Below are 12,886 nucleotides of genomic sequence, written 5' to 3' on the forward strand. Positions count from 1 at the left end.
TTCAAACCTAGGCACAAGTGACACCTAATTGTTACCAGCCCAGCCTCTCTGAAAAAGAAACCAAAGGAAGGAAGAGTGGAGTAAAGAATCAGGATTTTTTTAAGAGAAAGAGGGAAGGAGCGGGGGGAGAGGGAGAGGGAGACAGACATTGGGTTGCTTCTGCATGCACCCCAATCGGGGATGGAACCTGAAACCTGGGTATGTGCCCTGATCAGGAACTGAACCAACCACCTTTTGGTGTATGGGACGATGCTCCAACCAGCTGAGCCACACCAGCTAGAGCAAGCATCAGGATTTTAAGCCTGACCTCTGTGTAGTTTGGGATGTTTTAACACAATAGAATCAGGTTTCTTTCTTTTGTTTTTGAAACCAGACCACCTATGGCATGCAGTTACAGAAGTTTAAACCACAAATCATGCTGACAATGTGATGATCATCTTTCTGACCTCTCACTAATTAGAATATGATGTTCATGGCATTTGCTATTGGAAAAGAAACATGCCCAAGTTAGCATGTGTGATTCAACAAATGTTTTTGTTGTTAATCCTTACCTGAGGATATCTTTTCCATCTATATCTAGAGAGTGGAAGGTGGGGGGAGGGAAAGACATGGATTTGAGAGACACACATCAGTTGGTTGCCTCCAGCACAAGCCCAGAGCAGGGCTGGGGATGGAACCTGCAACCCAGGCAACCCTGCCCCCAACCAGGAATCAAACCTACCATCCTTAGGTGTGTGAGATGATGCTCTAACCACTGAGCACACTGGCCAGGGAAGATCAACAAATGTTTGTATAATAAGCAGGTGTGGTGGGAACAGCCTAACAGGTATGGCCCCATCATTCTTCCAGAGTGGACCCACAACCCCACCTCCACGGTATTTCACAAAACCTAGCAGGTATCCTAAGGACTCTGGGGAATTGCCCTGAATTAGATGCTGGTCCTAGAGACTGAATTAGATTCTGAAATGTACAAGGACCCAAGCAAGCTCCTGGTTTCCTAACCTCTGGAGCTATCCTATCCCGGAGTGTCAAGTTAAATAATACAGAAGTGCTGTCCTTTAGTAACTCCTTAAAACGTTTAATATCACATCAAGGACACGGAAAATAATTTTACTTGGGGTGGTGAACACACAATACAATATATAGGTGATGTGTTATATAACTGTTACACCTGAAAGCTATAATTTTATTAACCAACGTCACCCCAATAAATAATTTAAACAAAGCAATCCAAAAGATACCAATCTAAAATGTGGCCATGGCCTGACCATTGTAGCTCAGTGGTTGAGCATCAACCTATGAACCAGGAGGTCATGGTTCAATTCCTGGTCAGGGCACATGCCTGGGTTTCAGGCACGATTCCCAGTAGGGAGCATGCAAGAGGCGGCTGATCAATGATTCTCTCTCATCATTGATGTTTTTATCTCCCTTCCTCTTTCTCGAAGAAATCAATAAACACATATTTAAAATAAATAAACAAAAAATGTGGCATGGACACCACTCCAAGAAATTAAGTCTAACAACAGTCTGAAGTCTAGTGCAATCGGCCAAGTTCTGTCTGCAACAGTGTTTTTATTGGTTCATAGAAAGGTAGAAAGTTAGGAATAAAGATTTTCAATGTAAAGGGCCATCCTTTAAGCTTAACTTACTTTCTGTATTTTCAGTGCTAAAATATCTTTTTTCTTATGAAAAGATGGAGATGGTGTATGGTAACTGGTTAAAAGGCATTTTTCTAGGAAAAATAAAAAGTTGGCCCGCCCTAGTCAATTTGGATCAGTGGATAGAGCATCGGCCCATGGAATGAAGGGTCTTGGGTTGGATTCCGGTTAAGGGCATGTACCTCAGTTGCAGGCTGGATCCCCAGCTCTGGTCAGGGCATGTGCGGGAGGCAGCCAATTGATGTATCTCTCTCACATGGATGTTTCTCTCTTTCTGTCTCTCCCCCTCCCTTCCAGTCTTAATATTTCTAGAAATTCCAACTGGTCTGAGAGAAGCAGGACCCCAGGCCCTCTGACACTGAAGAGCCCACAGGTCTTAGAAACAGAAACCCCATGTTTGTATCCACCTCAGTTCTCCAACCTGGCAGCTGTAGGACCTCCAGAAAAATCACTTGCCTCAAAGTTGCAAAGAGTAGGAATTAAAGGTGACAATATGGGAAAATTCCTTTTCAACTATAAAGCCACAAATACAATGTATTATGGGAGTAATTTCAACTATTCTTGGATGAACCAAGAGAAATGTAAAATCACAGCAGAAAGTTTAACATGACACCAAGTGAGAATTATCAAACCCTCTTTCCAACACATTCCAGGCAGCAAAGAGAGAGAAGAAAACAGCTTTGGAAATCTCCCACACCTGGGGGGGGGTGCAACTTGCCCACCTATCCCATGGGGAAGCTGTAGAGGATTTTTAAAAAATGTAACATACATTTTAATTTCTTCTCCCAAAAGTTTTTTTCCCACTAAGGAAAAAAAAAAAACGCCTGCCTGGTGGTGTGGCTCAGTGGTTGAGCATCCACCCATGAAGCAAGAGGTCAAGGCACATGCCCAGGTTGGCTCGATTTGGGGGTAGGGATGAAGGGGCGGCAGGGACACATGCAGGAGGCAGCCAATCAATGATTCTCTCCCATCACTGATGTTTATGTTTCTCTCTCTCTCTCTCTGAAATCAGTAAAAACACATTTAAGTAAAAGAAGAAAAATTTTAAAAAGACTGCTTCACAAAGGACATTAACACTCATATGTCAATTATTTTAGTAGGCAAGGGGGTACATTCATTTTTAATGAAAACTTTTCAGAAAATTGTAACTTCACCTGAAATTGTAAAAAGAGATTAAGTGTACTCTGTATCCAGTTTCCCCCAGTTGTAACATTTTGCAAACTATATAGTACAATATAACCACGATACTCATACTGAAACAGATACAGACTGTTGCTGTCACAAGGATCCCTCCTGTTGCCCTGTACAGTCACATTCACCTTCCAATTGCCCCCATGCCTAAACCCTAACAACTAATTCATTTAACTTTTCTGTAATTTTGGCATTCCAAGAATGTTTTATATAAACAAAATTGTAGAGATGTAAACATTCAGGATTGGCTTGTTTCATGCAGCACAACTGCCTCAAGATTCATGCAAGTTGTGTATGTATCAATAGTTGGCTCTTTTTTATTGCTAAGTAGTATTCCTTGGTATGGACAGACCTTTGTTTGTTTAACCATTTAGCAGCTGAAGAACATCTGTGGGGTATCCAGTTCTTGGCTATCCTATCTAATAAAAGGAATATGCAAATTAATCATCACTCCATCACAAAGATGGTGGCACCCATAGCCACAAGATTGTGGCACCCAGTACTCTCAGCCCCACTGGAGTCCCCCAGTCCCTCATCACTGTGGCAATGAGGCAAGTGTTCGGCGCCCAGCCGCAGATGGGCCTCTGGGCCGCAGAGCGCCTCTGGGCAGCGGGCGCGGAGCAGCCAGGCCCCACAGAGAGCTACTGGTGCATGGATTCATACACAGGGCTACTAGTCACAAATAAAGCTAAGAACATTTGTGTATTCATTTTTGTGTGAACATATATGTTCATTTCTTTGGGATAAATGCACAAGAGTCAAATTGCTGGATTATATGGTAGTTGCCTGCCAATTTTATGAAAAACTGCCTAAGTGTTTTTCAGAGCTGAAGCGTCACACTTTAAAAAACAAACTCGCCCTGGCCGGTTTGGCTCAGTGGATGGAGCGTTGGCCTGCGGATTGAAAGGTCCCAGGTTCGATTCCGGTTGGGGGCATGTACCTTGGTTGTGGGCACATCCCCAGTGGGGGGTGTGCTGGAGGCAGCTGATCGGTGTTTCTCATCGATGTTTCTAACTCTCTATCCCTCTCCCTTCCTCTCTGTGGAAAATCAATAAAATATATTAAAATCAGTTATCTTTAAAAATAAATAAATAAATAAACAAACTCGAGTCCAGCGGTGTGGCTCAATGGTTGACTGTTGACCCATAAATCAGGAGGTCAGGGCACATGCCTGGGTTGCAGGCTCTATCCCCAGTAGGGGGAGTGCAGGAGGCAGCCCATCGATGATTTTCTCTCTCATCATTGATGTTTCTATATCTTTCTCCCTTCCTCTCTCTGAAATCAATAAACATATTTAAAGTGAAAAACAAACTCAAGTAACTTCACCAAAATTGACTCAGTTCACCTTTTCTACACTCCTGTCAGTTCACACATCTGCTCTGTGAAGCTGTGGTCACTGGTGAGCTCTCACTGGGCAGCCCATAATTCTCCCTGTTTACTGGGCAACTATTTTCCCCTTCTGCAAGCATTCTGCACAGGTCATCCATAGGACAAATATTTATTAGGTGCTACTAAGAGCCATGGGACTGGGTCAATCATTGTCATACAAGTGTCCTCGTGCACACTGAAAGAAAATTAATTAGGAGGTGTCTGGCAGGGCAGGACTGAGGGAGATGGGCTGGACACGCCCTGCAGCCAACCTCCTGCAGTCCCTCCCTGTCCGACCGCACCTGGGGTGGCGCTGTGGCTCAAAAGGTGTCTGTGGAGTGAGTGGGGTCCCTCAGCCAGGCCTGCAGGGATTGGACTGAAACTGGCAGTCTGACATCCCCCAAGGGGCCCCGGAGTGCAAGAGGGCACTCTGCAAAGTTGCTGTGGTACAGGGTGTGGAACGCAAACATAAGTGTGCAGTAAACCAGACTCGGGGCCGACAGTGCCCCCAGCAATAACATAACCCATGTCCAAAGATGGAATTGTACGACCCAGTGAGGAATCGGGCTCCCTCCTCTCTGGTTTCGGGGTGCGTCACCTGAGAACTGCTGCCAAGTCACTGCAGCTCCTGCGTTGAGCATCTGCCCCCTGGTGGTCAGTGCATGTCATAGCAACCAGTAGGACAGAGGGAGGGAGGGACACTTAGCATATTAGCCTTTTATATATATACTAGAGGCCCAGTGCACAAAAATTTGTGCACTCGGGAGGTCCCTCAGCCCGGCCTGTGCCCTCTCACAGTCTGGTACCCTCGGGGGATGACCACCTGCTGGCTTAGGCCTGCTCCCCGGGGGATTGGGCCTAAGCTGGCAGTCAGACGACCCTCTGGCATCCCGGGAGCCTCGGGGGATGTCCACTTGCCTGTGGGGAGCAGGCCTAGCTGCAGTCGGACATCCTTAGCGCTGCTGAGGAGGTGGGAGAGGCTCCCACCACCACCGCTGTACTGGCAGCCGTCAGCCTGGCCTGTGGCTGAGCAGAGCTCCCCCTGTGGGAGCGCACTGACCACCAGGGAGCAGCTCCTGCATTGAGCATCTGCCCCCTGGTGGTCAGTGTGTGTCATAGTGAACAGTGATTCCGTCATACTGCTGTTAGGGTCAATTTGCATATTATCCTTTTATTATATAGGACTAGCCCTGAGCATGAATTTGTGCTCCAGTAGCTCACTGCCACCCTCCAGTAGTTCTCTGCCCACTACACCGCCCTCCTGTAGCTCCCCCTGCCCCCCACCCCTCCCCTCATAGCTTGCTGCCCTGCCCCCTCCTGTAGCTCGCTGCCCCACCCTCCTGCTGATCCGTGATCCAGTTACACGTCGGTTGTTATGCTTCACGGCGTAATGACCATTTGCATATTACATCTTTATTATATAGGATAGATTATATATATAGATTGCTGACACTTAAACTTTTTTTTTTACATTTTACTAGTAATTTATGAATGCAAGGGACTGTCAACCTGCAAATCACTACATGTACTATTGAGAAGCTAACTTGCAAAGTTTCATTTTTTAAACACACGCATACTCTTCTCAGGTTAGTTGAAAGGCAAGCAGTAGAAAAACAAGTAGCCTGGAAGATTATTCCAATAAGACCTCATCCCTGAGTCTGAACCACAGTCCTACTGAAAATAAGGCTGGCCCTGATGGTGTGGCTCAGTTGGTTCGGTGTCATCCCATGCACCGAAAGGTTGCCAGTTTCATTCTGGCTTGACCCCTGGTAGGAGTGTGCAGGAGACAGCTGATCTATGTTTCACACTCACATCAATGTTCGCCCCCCCCCCCCACCTCCCCGCCGCTAAAAATCAATTTAAAAGTCTTTTAAAAAGCCCTGGCTGGTTTGGCTTAGTGGATAGAGCATTGCCTGTGGACTGAAGGGTCCCAGGTTTAATTCCAGTCAAGGACACATACCTCGGTTGCAGGCTTGATCCCTGGCCCTGGTTGGGACACATGTGGGAGGCAACCAATGGATGTGTCTCTGTCACATCTATGTTTCTCACTCTGTCTCTGTCTCTCCCTTCCACTCTCTCTGGAAATCAATAGAAAAATGTCCTCGGGTGAGAATTAACAGTAAATAAATAAAATTTAAACATAAAAAATTTTAAAAAGCAGGAACAATTTTAAAAAGGAGGAACTCTCTCCTGGCTGGATAGCTCTGTTGGGTCAAGTGTCATCCCAATACACTTACGTTGCGGGTTCAATCCCTGGTCAGGGCACATACAGGAATCAGCCAATGAATGCATAAATTAGGGGATAACAGTCTCTCTCTCTCAAGTAAAATGAATAAGTAAAAGGAAGGCTGTTTGGAATGTTCAATAAAAATCATCATGGACCAACCTGGCCAGTGTGGCTAAGCTGGCTGAGTGTCACCCTGTGCACCAAAAGATCGCTGGCTCCGTGCCCAGTTGGGGTGCATACAGGTATCAACCGGTTAATCTTTCTTTCTCTCTCTCTCTTCCTTCCTCTCTCTCTAAAGTCAATAAAAACATACTTAAAAAAAACTATCATGGATCTCAAACTGCCAATAGCACCACTTTTCACTAATCACCTAGAAATATAAAAATAAGATGGAGTGCCGAAACCGGTTTGGCTCAGTGGATAGAGTGTCGGCTTGCGGACTGAAGGGTCCCAGGTTCGATGCTGGTCAAGGGCATGTACCTGGGTTGCGGGCACATTCCCGGTGGGGGGTGTGCAGGAGGCAGCTGATCGATGTTTCTCTCATCGATGTTTCTAGCTCTCTGTCTCTCTTCCTCTCTGTAAAAAATCAATAAAATATATATTTAAAAAAATAAAAAAAATAAGATGGAGCCAATTTACATATTCTAATAAAAGGATGCAGGTTAACTTTTTTTTTAAATCCTCCCATGAGGATGTATTTGTGTTGTTTTTTAAAAATATATGTTTTATTGATTTCAGAAAGGAAGAGAGAGATAGATAGAAACACCAATGATAAGAGAGACTGCCTCTTGCACGCTTCCCATGGGGGATTGAGCCTGCAACCCAGGCATGTGCCCTGCTCTGGAATCGAACCCTGTCCTCCTGGTTCATGGGTTGACACTCAATCACTGAGCCACACCAGCTGGGTGAGAATATATTTTTACTGATTTTAGAGGGAGAGGAAGAGGGGTGGAGGGAGAGAGAGAAGGAGATGAACAACAGAGAAACATGGATCAGTTGCCTCCAGTAGGCACCCCAATTGGTGATCGAATCTGAAACTTGGGTATATGCACTGAGCAGGAATTGAACTAAAGACCCTTCAGTGCACCAGAAGCTCCAATCAACTGAGCCAGATCGGCCAGGGAATATATTCAACTTTTGACTAAACCAGTGGTTCCCAAACTTATTTGGCCTACCGCCCCCTTCCCAGAAAAAATATTACTCAGCCCCTGGAAATTAATTTTTTTTAAATTTTAATAGCAGTAACTCATCGCCCCCAAATGCACCTGTGGCCATCACCGCCCCCCTGGATCGCTGCAGCGCCCACCGGGGGGCGGTAGCGCCCACTTTGGGAATCACTGGACTAAACGATCATTGGTGATAGTATATGGCTCCCACAAATTAAAAAAAAAAAAAAAGGCCCATAGTAAACTCATTTTCCTGTTAAAACTGGTGGCTACATTTTCAATGAGAAGAGGAAAAAATTTCAACTGGACACTGCTTTCTTAAAACATTTGAAAAAAAGCAGGTATTGAAAATATGTCTGGCAACGGCCAGGTGGCTCAGTAGATTGGAGTGAGGTCCTATACATCAAAAGGTTGGGTTTGATTCCCAATCAGGGCACATACCTACGTTTCAGGTTCTATGGGATGAGTTTGGGAAGCAACCAATAAAAAATGTCTGAACTTCCTATACAAAGTGCTGTCTTGGGAAAACCTCACAGGGGTTTAACAGAGCATAAATATGGTGAGAAGCAAGTTTGAAAAATCAGTACACTGACAAGGCTCCCTAACAAATACCTGCCCACACAGCTAACACTTCGAAGAGGCAGCGCCAACTTACCCTAACAAAGCAGAGAGGAAAGCTAGTTGTTTCAGGTGAAATTGTCAAATGCTGCAGCAGAAAACTGAAGTCAGCCTCATCCCTTCAGGACCCAGACACACTTCACTGACAACCTGTGTGTAGACTCCTATCAATCCACCATCTGTCTCAAATTCCAAACCCTTCCCCTGGAAACAAAAATAAGATCTTCCTTTCCCAGGACTCTGCTAAAATAAAAAACACCCAATTCAGAAAGCCTAGAAAAATCTTAATTTCTGAGAAAGTTTAAAGCATTTATCTATATAATAAAAGCCTAAGCTGCTGTTACAACAGAACGACCGATCGTTATGATGCGCACTGACCACTAGGGGGAGCAGCCGCTCAGCCAGAAGCCAGGCTCATGGCTGGCGAGCACAGCAGAGGTGGCGGGAATCTCTCCCACCTCCGATGCAGGGCTAAGGAGCAGTAAGCCGAGCGGTAAGTAGCCTGCCGCTAAGGAGCAGCAAGCTGAGCATAAGGAGCGAGGGATCCCAGATTGTGAGAGGGCGCAGGCCAGGCTGAGGGACCCCCCCACCCACCCAAGTTCACGAATTTCATGCACTGGGCTTCTAGTGATTTCAAATGTCACCACTTGCCTGGCCGGCACTGCTCAGTGGTTGAGTGTCAACCTATGAACCAGGAGGTCATAGGTTTGATTCTCAGTCAGGGCACATGCCCAGGTTGTGGGCTCAATCCCCAATGTGGGGCGTGCAGGAGGCAGCCAATCAATGATTCTCTCTCATCACTGGTGTTTCCATCTCTCCCTCTCCCTTTCTCTCTGAAATCAATAAAAAAAATAGAAATAAAATGTCACCACTTTTTGGGCCATATATGCTAATACCAGATGGTGACATTTACACATCTTTCAAAACTGTACCAGGTTGCCCTGGCTGGAGTGGCTCAGTTGGTTGGGCATCCTACCATTCACTGAAAGGTTTCGGGCTCAATTCCTAGTTGTGGTTGTGCAGGAGGCAGCCAATGGATGTTTTACTCACACACTGATGCTTCTCTCTCTCTCTCAAAAACAATTAAAAAATCTTTTTTAAAAACACTGCACAGCCCTTGCCAGCTGCTCAGTGGTTAGAGCATCGGTTTGAGGACTGAAAGGTTGCAGATGCCATTCTGGTCAAGGGCAGGTACCTCGTTCCAGGCTTGATCTTGATTGGTTAGGGCATGTGCAGGAGGCAACCAATCAATGTGTCTCTCTCACATCAATGTTCTTCTCTCTGTTTCCCCTCCTCCCTTCCTTCCTCTCTAACCTCTGACCTGTAAAAGGTAAAATCAGAAAGAATTGGGAAGGTGGTGAGAGAGGTTAAGAGGCACATGTCCAGCCTAAAGAAAACATCTAAAGCGTTTTTCAGAAGTGAGAACATTTCCAATCCCTACATCTTGCTGAAGCCTAAAGACAGACAAGAGTCCGCCGGCATGGCTCAGTGGTTGAGCGTCAACCTATGAACCAGGAGGTCACCGGTACGATTCCTAGTCAGGACACATGCCTGGGTTGTGGGCTCAATCCCCAGTGTGGGGCGTGCAGGAGGTAGCCGATCAATGATTCTTCTCATCATTGATGTTCCCATCTCTCCCTCCCTTCTCCTTCCTCTCTGAAATCAATAAAAACATTTAAAAAATGACAGACAAGATACTGTTTACCCAAAGAGAAGTGACTTATAGACTCACAGAAGACTTTCCTCATCATGGACTCCACCTGTGCCTACCTGAAGAACTTAACCAGGGGAGCACAAAAACAAGCACCATACATGTGTCATCAGAATATTAGCAGCTGCTCTTGCCAATGTGGATTTTTTAATAGCAAACATTTTTTTTTTTTTTAGAAATTAGAGATTCCTCACTCCAAGGAATAAAATTATCACGTATACTAGAAGTAACTAAACAAATTTTTGCCTATAGGCACTAAACGAGTTCAAATAAAGAAAAACAAAACTGCCAACAATTAGGCACCATTCCACTCCAGAAAGAAGACGATTCGAAGGCTTGCCCAAGCTCCTAGGGTAGGGAAGACTCTGATAAATCAAATGTCCAGTGCTGGCAAGGCCAAGCCTGGCAGTAATTGCCAGCCTCCAATAAGCTACAGACAACACTAGGGCCTGCACAGATTCCATTTGCAAACCACAGGGACAAGAATTACAGCTCGGGGGCAAAGACCCCAGGACTACATAACAGCACCTCTCAGTGCCCTAGATCCTCCCCCCCCCCCCCGCCCCCTTTTCCAGCTGTGAATGAGCCTCTGGTTCCCACACTTCATTCACAGCATGAGTGGCTGCTGTCACTACATCCCACATGACCCCACACAAAGCATCCCATACAAAGCAGAGTGGCAGCACTGTGAGTAATCCGTGGAGACTTCCCATCACAGACACCTGAGGAGAGCTTAAAGTCCTACATTTGAGCTCTAACTTCGGACAGCACCTTGTATTTCCCCCTGGATCACTCACTGTAAAGACCGAAGAATACCAAGCATCAGAAATACAAGTTCACAATCTGAAATACCTGAATCCAGAAAAGGGAGGCTTATCACAGAAATTTTTGATTCCTTGCTGATCCATCACGTTCCCTAACCAGAACCCCAAGCAACTTTCAATCAAATTTGAAATTACTTAGAAGAGATGGCTTACTCTCCCCACGTTTAGGCATTGAGCTAGTGGAAACTATGCTGATCACAGTACACTCCAAATAATTCATCCAGGCAGAGCATTAACCCGTGCAGAACATCAAGAACAACCTTAAGAATCTCAAGTCATTTTACTACTTGAAGAAATAAGATAGAAAACAGTTTTTAGCACTCATGTTTGGGTCCCAAGCTTGCAGATTACAGTGCACCCAAACATCGCACCAGATCACCATTTTGGGGGAGGATGCAAGCCCTAAACAATCTGAAAAAAAAATTTCAACATCAATGAAACACCTGGACTAAAGAAATGGAAATCTTAAAGCCTTCCCCAAGTGTGGATGCTGATCTGTGGGAGGCCTGGGTGGCCAGGGATTTGGATCCCACAAAGACCTCCTCTGTAATCCGCACATGGAAGAGGTTCCGTGGTGGGGGTCCACCTCTCCGCGCCATGTGAGGACAAAGACCACGTTTCCCGCCTCTGGAGCCTAGGACCCTCCTGGAATCCGAGGCGGGAGTGGGACAAAGAGGAGGAGAGGAGGGGATGAGGATGAGGGTGAGAGAGGCGCTCCTGCCCCACGGACCCGGATGCTCTGGGCCGGAGGGGGGGTGTGTGTTTCCAGCACGTGCGCGCACGCGGAGCGCCGCAACAGACAAAAGCCCGGGCCGGGGGAGGCTGAGGCCAGGAGCCCGGTGCGCGCGCACCCCCCACGCGAGGCGCTGCCGCCAAACGAGGGGCCGCGAGGGGGGAGGACGGGTGCGCGCGCACGGGGCCCTCGCCGCCGACGTCGCCATTTTGTTTCCTCGGCACAATGGGGGAGAGTAACGGCCAAACGCGGGAGCACGGCTGGCGAGGGCAGAATGAGCCAGGCGCCGGGACACGGGACCCGGCGGAGGCGGGGAGCAAGGGGCGCCTCTGGCCTTGTCACCGCGACTCTCCAGCCGGGCCCGCGCTGAGTGGGAGGACGGGCGGGGGGGGAGGGGCAGAGGCGGGAGCGGGCCTGACCGCCGCCACATTGGAGCTTACCTTGTCAGCGTCCCTTCCCCGACCGCAACCGCCGCCGACCGCCTGCCGCAACCCGCCGGGATCTCCCCCGCAAAAGCCACGCGGTGCGCACCGGGCTGCTGAGTCCAACTGCAATGGCGAGAAGAGGAGGAGGAGCCGGGGGCGAGCGGGCGGGCGCGCGCCAGGGAGGTGCGGAGCCACGTGACCACCCGGAGCCCCGCCCCCTCGCCGCCGCGTTGCGTTCGACGCAGGCCCAGCTTAAGAGAGTGAGAGGGACGAAAAGAGAGGAGGTGGGTTCTGGTCACGTGATGAGGGCGTAGACGTTGCGAGCTCGTCACGTGGCGTCGGAACGTCCCCCTCCCTTTTCCACGCCTTTGCTTGGTCATGTGACAGTGGCAAATTCGGACTCCTCCTTGGCCACGTGATGAGGGCTGTTCGCTTTCCCTGCGTCGTATTGGTCGGCCTACATCATGTGACGACGTCAGCGCTCTCTTATTGACGGTTTTGAGCCGCCTTTTCACGTAATTCAGGGCGAGTGGCTGGTCCTCACTGAAGCTCGGAGTTGACGCTCATGCGCGGCCACCATCTTAAGCCCGCCGCCATGTGTACGTTGGCGGAAACGCCTCTGGGAATCTGGCCCGTTATCGCCCTCATAATAGCTGGATCTCTGCGGAGGAGGCGTTTCCTCGAAAGGCGGCCTGCCCGCCGAGCTTCCAACCCCCTCCCCGCATCTCCGCAAGGAGCGGAGAAGACCCGAGGTGCGAGTGTGAGACGGCAGTGTCCCGAGCCGCCGGAGTGCGGAGCTGAGCTGGTCGGGTCATTCCGCCTCTCTTTCACAGATGGAGACACTGAGGCACTGCGGAAAAAAAGACTTGAGGGTTCACGGGAGAACCGGTGCTGGGACTCAGACGCTGGGCCACCAGTTTGGTCTTATAAAGAAAGATCCTGGGGACCGAGGACATGCTACCTTT

General features: G+C 48.1%; 1 protein-coding gene across 9 annotated transcripts in view; it reads right to left on the reverse strand.

Annotated features, from left to right (window-relative positions):
* The window catches only part of ILF3 (interleukin enhancer binding factor 3), a 47,645-nt gene extending 35,546 nt beyond the window's left edge, over positions 1-12,099 (reverse strand). For 4 of the 9 annotated variants that reach the window (XM_023746680.1, XM_023746679.1, XM_014447828.2 and 1 more), the window contains exon 1: positions 11,937-12,096. The gene's annotated coding sequence lies outside the window, so the exon portion shown is untranslated. Of the gene's footprint in view, positions 1-11,936 lie in introns of all 9 variants that reach the window. The other 5 variants (XM_023746684.1, XM_014447830.2, XM_014447829.2 and 2 more) reach the window with 3 other exon arrangements.
* Between the last annotated feature and the right edge of the window lie 787 nt (positions 12,100-12,886).

This window comes from Myotis lucifugus, unplaced genomic scaffold (genome assembly GCF_000147115.1).
Source record: "Myotis lucifugus unplaced genomic scaffold, Myoluc2.0 scaffold_719, whole genome shotgun sequence".
NCBI classification, from domain to species: Eukaryota; Metazoa; Chordata; class Mammalia; order Chiroptera; family Vespertilionidae; genus Myotis; species Myotis lucifugus.